Genomic DNA, 12971 nt, shown 5'->3' on the forward strand with positions numbered 1-12971 from the left:
CTGGACAACCATCTTTCATCCATGGTTGCAAGGCGACCAGCTCAGCGCCAGGCAGTGTCCATGGCAAGGGGCCAGGCATGGGGAGACACCAGATACCCTACTGGCTTTGGCCAGGAAGGTAAAATCTTTCCCTGAACCTCCCAGAACATTTCTGCTTGTGTTTCATTGGCCAGAATTGTCATATGGGAACCTCTACCTGCAAAGAAGATGGGCAAAATATTTCATTCTTCCAGCCTTTCTTGGCGGAGTTAAAAAGGCATGGAGGGACCAGGCGTGAGAGTGAGCGTGTTACCCAGCAGAACTGGTCACAGCCTGCTTTGCATGGTGTCCTGAATTTTTTCCACGTTCTGAAACAGTGGCATGAGATGGCTTGGTAGAATGCACCCACAAACCCATCTCATCATGGTGTTATTTTACAGATAGATCTTGGGGTTACACTTATAGTGTATTTTAAGCTTATTGGGTTCTTCAAATTATCTACTTTTTCTTGAGCTGATTTTGATGATTTATATTTTCCTAGAAAGTTGGTTATTTCATTAAGCATTAACAACAACATAATAATAATTGTACATGGCATGTTTTTACAATTCTAAAAAAATCTCCTTTTAACCTACAGTTGAATTCCATTTTTCCTGATATGAATTTGTGTACCCCTCCCTTCCTTTTCTCTCTGTCTTTCTCTCTCATTTGTGAAGATTGGCCAATTGCCAACTTTGTGAGTCTTCAAAAGAATAAGCTTTGGGTTTTTCTGGTAAACACTAATGAAATTTAAAAATACAAAAGCATTTTTTTTTTTTGCTTTTAAGTTTATCAATTTTACTCTTCCCTTTTCACCATTTTTTGTTGCTGTTATTCTTTTTCTAGAGTTCAGGGTTTATGACTTAGTTCACCTATTTTCATTCTTATTAGAAAATATCTCCAAACACTGAAGAGTGATGAGAACAAGATAATGAATACTTACCACTACAATTTGACAAATTTAACAAATTTAGTTATTGCGGCACAACTTATTTGAGATTTTTAAAAAAGGTATTACACTTAAGCTCTTTTTGCTCTTTTTTTAATTTTTTTTTTTTTTGAGACGGAGTCTCGCTCTGTTGCCCAGTCTGGAGTGCAGTGGCCTGATCTCAGCTCACTGCAAGCTCCGCCTCCTGAGTTTACGCCATTCTCCTGCCTCAGTCTGGAGTGCAGTGGCCTGATCTTAGCTCACTGCAAGCTCTGCCTCCTGAGTTTATGCCATTCTCCTGCCTCAGCCTTCCGAGTAGCTGGGACTACAGACACCTGCCACCTAGCCCAGCTAGTTTTTTGTATTTTTTGGTAGAGACAGGGTTTCACTGTGTTAGCTAGGATGGTCTCAATCTCCTGACCTCATGATCCGCCCATCTCAGCCTCCCAAAGTTCTGGGATTACAGGCTTGAGCCACCGTGCCCGGCTGCTCTTTTTTAATGTCTCTCCCCACAACTCACCTCTTTTGCTAACTGCCATCCAATTGTATACTTCTATTAAACATGTATGTGTCTGTAAACAATGTGTAGAATTGTTTTACATTCATTAAAACTTCACATTATCACACTATAAATCTTGTTTGTTAATGTTTTTTTCTACCAGCATTAGATTTTTGAGATATATCAATGCAAATATATTTCACTCATGTTCACTGCTGCATGAAAATGCCACGATTTGTGATTCATGTATCCAGTTTCCTACTGATGGACATTTAGGTTGTTCCCATGTTGTGACTATTATTTTTAACCGTTGCAAATAGCAAACATCCTTGCATATTTCTTTTCCTGCACATAATTCAGAGGTTCTCTATGCTGGATACTTAGAAGTGGAATTTCTAGGTCATGAGGTATGTGTATCTTCAGGTTTACTAGAAAATACCAAATTGTTCTCCAAAGTGGCTGTGCCAGTTTAAACTCCACCAGCAGGGCACCAGAGTTCCCAATGCTCCACATTCCGCCAACACTTGCTTATTGTCGCACTTTATACATTTTGCCGAGGTGATGGGTATGGAATAACATCTTATGATTGTTTTAATGTGCATTTTCTGTGTTTTAATGGGCTTCATTATGTTTTCATGTGTTTATTTGCCATTTAGATTTCTTCTTCTCTGAATTGCCTGTTTCTAGTCTCTGCTTATTTTTCTGTGCAGATTTTTGTCCTTTTCCTGGTGAGTTGTAGGAGTTCTTCTATCAGCTGGGGGTTAATTCTCTGTTAATTTTGGACATTGCATGTGTCTTCCTCCTTCTGGGGAATGTCTGTTTGCTTTGTCATTGGTGTCTCTCATCGCCTTAAAAGCTTCCATTTTAAGGTGGTAAAATTAATTAATCATATCCTTTTTGTCTTGTTCAAGAAGTTCTTCCCTACGCCAATGTCATAAAGATATTTTCTCATTTGTTTCCTCTAATGTTAAACATGTTTCAAAATTAGGCACTTAATCCATTTGGAATTTATTCTTGTGCATGGCATGATATAGGGGAATCAATTTTTAAATTTCCATCTAAATAACCAATTTCCCACAACCACTTATGTAAAAGTCTATTGTTTTACCAGCAATTTATTATGGCATCTCTGTGGCATACCAGTGTTCGCATCTAGGACCAGGGCTTTTTTACTCTATTTCACTGGCTTTTAAAAAAAAATTCCTACTTTGAATACCAAACTGTCTTTAATTACTGTGTGAGTCTACACGTTTTGTAGAGAATGTCTTCCCCTACCTTATACACTTCCATGAACCTTTACTCTTCCATATGAATGTTCAGGTTAATTTTTGTTATATTTTATCCAGCATTTTTTGTTTTTTCAGTTGGAGGCTTATTCATTATATTTTCTTTCTGATTAATGCTGATATTTAGAAAAGGTTTGGATTTTTCCCTACCAACTTAGTAACAGTTCTTAAAAGTATTTTAGAAGTTTTTCAACCTCTTCTCTTGGGTTTTTAGGTAGAAAACAGTGTCACTGCAAATAATTATAACAGCAGCTAATAATCAATGAGTATACATATATCAAGACATCATTGTCTCAATATAATTTTGATTTGTTATTTTAAAAATATAAATAAATAAATATTTAAAAATAAATAAATAATTGATTAGTGAGAGCTAAGGACATGGTGGGATTCTTTATGTACTCTTCACAAGAACTTCAAGCCTACAATTCTCCCCCATCTTACAGATGAGGACACAGAGGCAAAGGGTGAATAAGTGACTGCCCAAGGTCACCAGTTAGTAACACGGTGAGGGTGGCATCAGCCTCCGCGCTTCCCCTGTCAGCCACCACACCATACTGTCTCCCTAAAATAGAGTTGTACTTCTTACTTTTATGATTTATATCTTTCTTGTATTACTGAACCAGATTCTGTCTTGTTAAGCAACCTTACCTCTTACTTCACAGAGAAAATAAAGTTCCTGTAAGTCTTTGAAAGGGTTCTTCTTCCCCCTGACACCAGCTTTCCAATTCTCCTATCCTAACTGGGAATTCAACAATTCAATTCTGATGCTAACTGCAGAGTTAGGCTTGGACTCCACCAATTGAAGGACCCAGTCCCACATGACTGTGCTTTCTGCAGATGCCAGTCACAAATGGGGTACCCCTTTCTGCCCAGGCAACTACAAATTTGGGGGTTCCCACAGCCCTTTCCCCTCAGGTTCAAGAATCCACTAGAAACACAGAACTCAGGAAAGTGCTGCACTCACCATTCCTGGCCTGTGATAAAGAGTGCAACTCAGAAACAGCTGGATGGAAGAGACGCATATGGCAAAGTCTCAGAAGGGGCGGGGGGCTTCCACACCCCTGCTGGGCACACACCTCCCAGCACCTCCGCATGTTCACCAATCTGGAAACTCTCCAAACCCTGTTGTTTAGGGGGTTTTACGGAGTCCTTGTTACATGGGCATGATTGATGAAATAATTGATCATCAATGATTGCTGTCGATTTGTAGCCTCTTTCCCCACCCATGAAGTTGGGGAGTGGGTTTGAGATTCCCAATCCTCTAATCATGGCTTGGTCTTTCTGGTGATCAGCCCCAATCCTGAAGCTATGTGGGGGCTCCCAGCCACCAATCATCTCATTAGCTTACAAAAGACGTTCTTTTTATTAATGAAATGCTTCACGAATTTGCATGTCATCTTTGCACAGAAGCCATGCTAATCTCTGTATTGTTCCAATGGTAGTATCTGTGCTGCCAAAGCAAGCCCGCAAAAGACATTCTTATCACTCAGGAGATTCCAAGTGTTTTAGGAACTCTGTGCCAAGACAAAGACCAGATATTTATTTTTTATTATGCCACAGTCCTTCCACGTCCCATTGACAAGTACACTCACTTATGGTTTCACATTCAGTACATTCAGGGCCCTCTCCCATTATGATGGGCAAAGTGTTCTTCCACCTGCCTCAAACTGTTTTCCCACATGTGCTTTACACACTGCAATGGTTAATTTTATATGCCAACTTGACTGGGCCACAGGGTGCCCAGATATATGGTCAAACATTATTCTGGGTGTTTCCGTGAGGGTGGTTTTAGATGAGATTAACATTTAAATCTGTAGACTAAGTAAAGTGGATTGCCCTCTACAATTTAGGTGGGCCTCATCCCATCAACTGGAGTCCTGATTAGAGCAAAAAGGCAGGCCAAATATGAGAGAATTCTTTCTGTCTGACTGCCTTTGAACTGGGGCATTGGCTTTTTCCTGCCTTTGTACTAGAACTGAAACATCAGCTCTTCCTCAGTCTTGAGCCTGTCTGCCTTTAGACTGGAACTACACCACTGGTTCTCCTGGGTCTTTAATTCATCAACACATCCTGCAGATCTGGAGACTTGTCAGCTTTCATAATCGCATGAGCTAATTCCTTATAATACATCTCTTTCTACACACACACACACACACACACACACACACACAAATTTGTGTGTATGTTCTTCTCTGAAGAACCCTGGCTGACTTTTACCTGATCCAGCCACACACTATGGTAGGAAAAATACATCAAATCACAATATCCCTTAGCTTACCCCTGATTATGACAGGATTGGGCTAAAATAGCTGAATAATTTAATCAATAAGTTTTAGCTATTTGAAATACGTAGAGATCTATACTCCCACCCCCACCGCACTGCCAAATACAGAGAATACACATTTTTTTGAACACATATGAAGCACATGGACAAAGATTTGTGACCATTCACTATGCCACAAAGGAAACCTCAACTTGTTCCACTGAGTCACCATCATAGAAACTTTATTTGGAAATAATTATGTAATACAATTAGAACTTAATAGTGAAGGAATTCTTCCTTAAATCCCATGTGGCCAGAAACTGAATTCCACATTACTAAATAACCTTTGGTTTAAAAAAGAAATCTGAAAAATTTTTAAACTTCATAAACCAACAGTATAAAAATGTTACAGTCAATCAGCATTTAATGGGAAATTTATGATTTTAAACAAAATTACCAGGAACCAAAAACATAGAAAAAATGCACTAAACATTCACATAAAGACATTAGAAAATGGGCAACAAAGCAAACTAAAAGCAAGAAGGTAAAGGGCAGAAATCAGTGAAAGTGAGAACAGCAAGACCAGCAACACCAAAGCAGAGTGAAATGGAAGAGGAATTGAGAGAGTGGAAAAGCATATACTCAAGGGACAAAAGAGGGATTTACTTCAGATAGTAGTAAAAGAGCATGATAACTACTTGTGGATAAATTGAAAAACCTAGATGATGTGGACAAAGTTCTAGGAAAATAGATAATGCAAAAATTGGCACAGAAAGAAATAGGAAATTTGAATAAGCCATTGATTGTTAAATAAATTGAAATCTAATAATTTCCCTTCCAATGAGCCCCCTGTCTAGACAGTTTCATGGAAGATTTTTAACCAACTCTCAAGGGGTGATTAATTCAGTGTCAAAAACAGTAAAGATTGCTCAGCTCATGTTAGGAAGCTGTTGTAACCTTGATCCCTAAACTAAATTTAAAAAGGAAAGAAGCTCATGTTAATTACAAATGTAAATGCAAAAGCTTAAGTAAAATATTAGCTAACACAATGTAAATGTATTAAGATATACATTATAACCAGGTAGGGTTTATCCCAAGAATGCAAGGATGGCCCAACATTAGAAAATATGTTAAATTTATTATTTATTAAAGAAGAAAATGTATATGATTATCTCAATAGATACAGAGAAATTATGATAAAATTCACCTCCTATTTACAGTGATAATAATTACAATGACAACAACAACAATAATAATAATGACTTCAAAACAATCCAGGAATAGAAAAAAACTTCCTTATCTTTTATAAAGGTTATATGTCAAAACACTATAATAACACAGAAACTTTAGACACATCTTCTTAAAGGTGGGCCCCAAGGCAGGAATATGGCTGTCATTGCTAGTGTTTATCACAGTGCAGGAGGGCTGGTGAATGCTAGGAGGAAAAAGGCAGATGTAAGAGGGGTGAGAATTATAAAGAGAAGACATAGAACTGCCTTTGTGTAAATAAACATATGTCATTTTATTTAGAGACATTTTACTGTATGCCATTTATATACATTTATGATATTATTTATATATTTAAGTCTATAAAAAACAAAACCATCAAAATACAAACCTTGACATGTATTAAGAATTCAGCAAGGCTGGTGATACAAAACTTAATAAAACTCAATAGCATTTCTCCATATCAGTTAGAAAATATAATAAATATAATAAATTAGATATAAACATAAAAATTAGATATTAGATAAATTAGATATTAATGACAGCAATAAAATGCATAATATCTAGGAATTGCCTTAGAAAAGAGTACACAAAATTCTAGGGGAAAATTTTAAGTGAGATTTTTTTTTAAAGACCTGAAAAACAGAGACATTTAGTGTTCTTCAATGCACATAACCTAATAGTATAATGAAGTCAAGTGTCCCCAGATTAATAATATAAATAAAGTGCTATCTGTAAATAAAATGCTATCCACTTTGTAGATGGTAGTAGTATATGTACAGTTTTATTTTTCTCCATATTCACCATATACAAAGGTAGCTTCTAGAAACATTAAAAACCTTAAAAGTAAAAAATAAAACCATAAGTGAATAAAAAATGATGTGGGATAATTATGGCAGAGAGGTGAGTAAGGACTTCTTAAAACCCAGAAAGTAAAAATCACCAGGCCAAAGGGATGAATTTGTTTACATCAAAATCAAGGATTTCTGCTCAACAAAGGACACTTGAGACAAGCTTAACAGGCAAGTAATGGACTGGAGCAAGATATATTCAATATCTGAAATGGAAAAAGGACTGCTATCTAGTGTAATATACACAGATACAGATATATCCCTGTAAATCGCCAAGTGGAAGATTACAACTGTATTAGAAAAGCAGACAGAGGATGAAAATAGGCAAAAACAGAAAGAAACTCCAAGTGTTCCCAAACATGAAGAGAATACACAATTTGTTGGAAAATGCAAATTGCACAGAGGTGGGTCACTTTAGCCCATCAGAATAACAAAACACTGGGTATGCCAAGTGTTGGCATTGCTTCTTGGTGTGGGTGCTGAGAGGCTGATACGTTGCCGCCACTGTCAACCAAGGGGGCCTCTACAAATTAAGTGTATGCACACCCCCAGACAAGCTCTCCTGCAGCCACTGGGGGGCACCGTGTAGATGCTGCCCTCAGTACTGCTGTGTGAGGAACTAAAAGCAGCCAGGGTCCGTCTCAGAATGACTGGATCAGAAAACTGGGGAGTGCACACCATGCAATAGATTATTTACCCATCGGATGCCATGCAACATGGAAAGATCTTAAAAACAGCACAGAGTGAAAAAAGTAGAAGCAAAATGAGCTCTAGAGCTTGTTATTCAGCGTGGTCCTCAAACCAGGACCAGCAGCAACTACATCACCCAGGAGCCTCTTAGGGGCTCAGGATCACAAAGCCCACCCAGACCTGCCCATCAGAATCTGCCTTTTAACAAGACCCTAGGTTTCAGCAAAAACGTGAAAAGCACTTTTCTGACTAGATGTCATACCTTTCTAGAAAGCAACTGTAATCAGAACACAATGAGTTCAGTTCAGGAGTAAGCTAATACCCCAGTGGGTGGGGACCAGAGGACCCATGTTTGGAACTCCCATAAGACAAAGCCCGTGTGCATTCAGCAAAAAAAAAAAAAAAAAAAAAAAAAAAAAAAAAAAGGGATGTTGCTGGAAAACTGGTTATCAGAACAGGATCTTGGAAGGACACCTCCCACTGCATCCTACAGATGTGCTGGATGTATTAAGAGTCACCTTTTCTTGCCTGGCCCCAAGACATTTGTGTCTGTCATCCCTGGTATATGGAACTCTAGTGCTGAGGAAATGAACTGCTGTGCAGAGGCAGGGAGTGGGGCTGAGAAAAGACGGCAATTTCTCTTTGTTTATCACTGTCTTTCTCTTTTACTGGGGCAATGGATGCATTCATAATTGTGAGTGATCCCGTAAGTGGTTGGCCCTCTTTTCTGGACCCAGGTGAGATCTGAGTTCACCACACTTCTCCATCCCAGGCACACCACCCACGTGGAGCCTCTCATTTTAATGACTCTCTTTACCCTCCTGTAACCAGCTCAAGTCCAGCTGCTCATCACTCAGAAGTCAAAGCATGAGAAGTGAGGTATGGTAGAAGGAAAGCAGCTTTTATTGGTAAAATGTTGGCAGATGTGAGAATGGCTGGGCTTAAGTCTTAAAGGAGCCATCTCGTTCTCCTGGGCTGAGTGAGGGGCTTAAGAAGGAAAAGGTGTGAGAAACATCTGAGAGTGGCAAAAAAGGGGATCTGCATGTCTCTTCCCATGGTTATCTTGAGTAATCACCCATCAGGAGATCCAGTCTGCATTATCCTGACTTTGGCCTGGTGGTGGTGGGCTCACTGTTCCTAAATCCCCTTGACTGGGAGGATTCTACACTGGGGTCTCTCTGCCTGGTTTGTTTCAAAATTGACCCCTGGAATTTCTAAGCAAGCAAATAATTTTTTAGGTAAGTGAACACTGTTCACAGAAGTGCCTGGTGGAAAAGGGAGAAACAAAGAATTTCAAAGTACGTTTCAAGGCCGAAGGCAAGAAAGAAAGAAAAAAGTTTGAAAATGCATTTGAGACTGGGATACTCAGTTGCAATTCCCCACTGTCAAATTCCATTTCATTTCTGTAGAAAGTCAGTGACACAGTCAATCTGTCCACTTCCTGCTGCAAAGAGCTGTAGTAGGGGCATCAGAATGGAATTCATTAACCTGGCCTTGGAAATAGTCTCCAGTTCCCAGACTCACAGCAGGAACTTGCTGGAGCATTATGCTGTGAGGACCTAGGAGCTTCTGAGAAAGTCTGTCCTGCATCCCTGTGCAAAGTACATAATAGTAATAAAGTCAACAGCAGACAAAGAAGACAATGAGCAGAATACCAATTGTACTGTACATAAAAGTCCTTCATGCATGAGGAAGCTGACTAAACCATGTTGTTATGGAGTCCTGGGAGAGAACATTGATGGTAGAAATATGGGAGTCCAATGCATGCATAGCTTGGGTTGTAATGAGAATAATCTGGTATATATATACAACATTCAGTCTTATCAGTGCACAAGTGCTGCCTTGGGCTGCAGTCAGGATACCTAAGGCCACACAGTTCTATAGGGCCACTTGTCTAATCCGTCAGCTTTCTTTTGTGACAAGGGTGATGGCATGATGGGTGTTATTAAAGGCAGTGGTCATATGTTTAGCCAGGGCCTCTATTTTTAATGCTATATATTTGGCTGCTGCCTGGGAGGAAGATGGCTAGTGGGTAGAACCACTGGGAATGACCATTTTTTATGGCATCCTACAGATATGCTGGATGTATTAAGAGTCACCTTTTCTTGCTTGGCCCAAGAAAAACTCTGGAGGCAAAACAAAACATAAATAATTAGTAATGTTTAAAATTAAAAGGTCATAAGCCCTACCTACTTCTGAGAATTACAGGAAAGGAAGCTCATGGGCAACTAAATGTTTAAATTATTTAGTATCAAGACATATAGTAAATTATATTATTCCACATAGAGACAAAATAATTTAATGAATCAATGTTTTTGAATACATGTCTCATGAAAGCAGTTTACTTTGATTGTTGCATTTGCCTAGGTCCAAAGATGAGGCTCTGGTTAACTTGACTTTGGTATCTGATACTGGCAGGAGTCAGTGCCTTCTTTAGTTGAGATATGTGCACCCAGAAGTCAAAGCCCTATAACTTAACAGCATAAGGATTAGTTAATAGCACATGATAAGGAGTTTTTCAAGGGGTTGGGGGTGGTAATACTGGAGAACATGATGCAATTGGAAGCTCTAAAAAGATTTTTCAACATTGTGGTGATTAATTTTTAGCTTTGATAAACCCCAACAAGAAGAAAGAGACTTAATTTAGGATTTGATTTTGAGGACATTTGTCAAAGATGTTAAAAGACTGAAAACATTTGATTAAAACAGAATAATAGTCACTGTAAAATAATAGTTATTCATGTAATCAAAGTGATAAACGAATGTAAAGGCAATACAGAAGGTTAAATGGATGTAAAAGCATTAACCCTTTTAAATTTCAGTTTTTTAAGCAATCAAAAACCTAATAAAGACAGCATAGGAATTATCTCAATAAAAGGTAAAATCATGTTTCTTAAGCCAGTTACCAAAAATGCAAAGAAAAACCTTCTGCAGTATGACTGCTTCTACTTATGGGAGGCCCATTTAGTACCCTGGAAGTCATACTTGATGAAAAGGGTGCTTGAATTAAATCAGACACAAGAAGAGTGTGTTCAAAGTTATGAACATAGCAGGGGAATATATCACTCTTAGTAACAGCATGAGAAATTTCCTGATTGCACTGAAAATTTAGACATATCAAAAAAAGCCAGGTTGGGCACAGTGGCTCACACTTGTAAACTCAGCACTTTGGGAGACCAAGACTGGTGGATCATCTGAGGTCAGGAGTTGGAGATCAGCCTGGCCAACATTGTGAAACCCCATCTCTACTAAAACTATATAAATTAGTCGGGCATGGTGACCTGTAGTCCCGACTACTTGGGAGGCTGAGGCAGGAGAAATGCTTGAATCCAGGAGGCGGAGGTTGCAGTGAGCTGAGATCGTGCCATTGCACTCCAGCCTGGGAGACAGAGTGAGACTCCATTTCAAAAAAAAAAAAAGGTAAAGAAGAAAGAAAGAAAAAGAAAATCCAAGATTACAGAATCATGTTTTACTGGGGGAAAACATTGTTTTTATAGACCTCTAGGATAAAACATTTTCTCATCAGGCCACAACAGTTAGAACTATAGGGGAAATTATAGGAGCTGATGGAAAAAGTTGAAAGAGAGTTATCATCTCAGGCCTTTTCAAAGGCAGAAAAAGATGAAAGCAGCAAGATACAACAAAAGTTGAACTTCTGAGATATGAATCTGAGAAGTTTTCAGAAGAAACAGATTATAGAATTAAAACGCAAAATATATTTAATTTCATTAAGAGCAAATCAATACCTTTAGAAAAGTTTGTTTTAACATAGGGAACCATTCTTTAGAAAAACTATTATAAATAATTCCCTTAATTATAGATAACTTAATTAAATATAAAATTCCTTTTATAAATTCCCCTTCATGAACTTTATCATGACTTACAATGACCATCTATGACATGTTTGGACTTTCTTACATGTCCTGTACTTCTCTCTTTCCTAAATATAAGTCATTTTTCTTTAGGGCAAAAATTTATCCTAAGGAAAACAAGTTTCTTTCTTACACAAAATCATTTTCTTTCCATTGTAACTTTTCTTACCAAAAATACATCTTCATATCCACAACTGTCTTCACATCTCTCTCCTACTTAACATTTTTTCTACCTTCTTTTATAAATAATTTTTAAATAACCTCCAAATTACATAAAATTATTATCTTTTCAATAAGAACACAGCTTGTAGAATTATATATTAATTAGAATTTTCATTCTTTGTAAGCTTGCATTTTAGTGAAAACCTAGGAAGCAAGAAATCCTGAACTGTTTGTCAGATGTTAGCAGTTTATAAACAAACCATTCCATAATTTTTGGAACATGTTTTCCCATATTATAATTTTTTCTTTATTGGAAATGACACAAACCTTCAATGAGCATCTATTATTTAATTTAAGTATACAAAAGTCTACTTACAAGCATTTATCTCATTTACAAATACTCAATTTTTGCATTTTTAACAGTTTATCTAGGTTACTTCTGAAAACTGAGATATTGGACAAAACTAGTCATTATTTCAAGTTATTTTATTGTTAGCCATTTAAAATGTCTGAATAACAGGTGAACACTTAAGAACCTTAAAGTTAAACACATTTTGCTGATAACTTGAAAGATTCACTGTTTGCATTGAACCAAGAATCTGAATTAGTCCTATTTGTCAAAAAAATCACAAAAACAAAGATCATTCCGTTTCTGGATGGGTTTATAGTCTTATAACCTTTGTGCCAAACCATGGCACCTTAAAATATAGACAGAGACAAATATAAAACCATTTGGTCAATAAACTCACAAAGAAATGTATGCTCACAATTCCGAAGACATTTCTATTTTTATCAGTGATATTAAAACCAGTTGTAATTACTAAAGATTCACATGAATTTGAAAAGCATTTAGAGTTAATTTGAGTAGTCATTTACTTATAAACCAATTTGGTAGAATGCTAGACACAACATATAACATAATACATGTACCTATACACAAATATATCCAAACACCTATACATACTTGCACAAACAAGAATCCAATAGCTTTTACCTGAGAACTCTAGCCATAACAATACATACTTACCATTTGATAAAAGATAGCTGGGTCCAAATTATCTTTCTGATGAAATTGGAACCTGGTCACATGGCTAAGCCTCATTTGCCCTGATCTAAGAAACTGTGAACCAAAATTTGGATAAAGCAGTCTCTATAGCAATTTTGTTTTAAAA

At 37.4% G+C, this 12971-nt stretch overlaps 1 pseudogene; it reads right to left on the reverse strand.

The window, feature by feature from the left end:
• Positions 1-4096: 4096 nt before the first annotated feature.
• Positions 4097-4196, reverse strand: LOC112619858 (annotated as a pseudogene).
• Between the last annotated feature and the right edge of the window lie 8775 nt (positions 4197-12971).

Source organism: Theropithecus gelada, chromosome 2 (genome assembly GCF_003255815.1).
Source record: "Theropithecus gelada isolate Dixy chromosome 2, Tgel_1.0, whole genome shotgun sequence".
Classification (NCBI taxonomy): domain Eukaryota; kingdom Metazoa; phylum Chordata; class Mammalia; order Primates; family Cercopithecidae; genus Theropithecus; species Theropithecus gelada.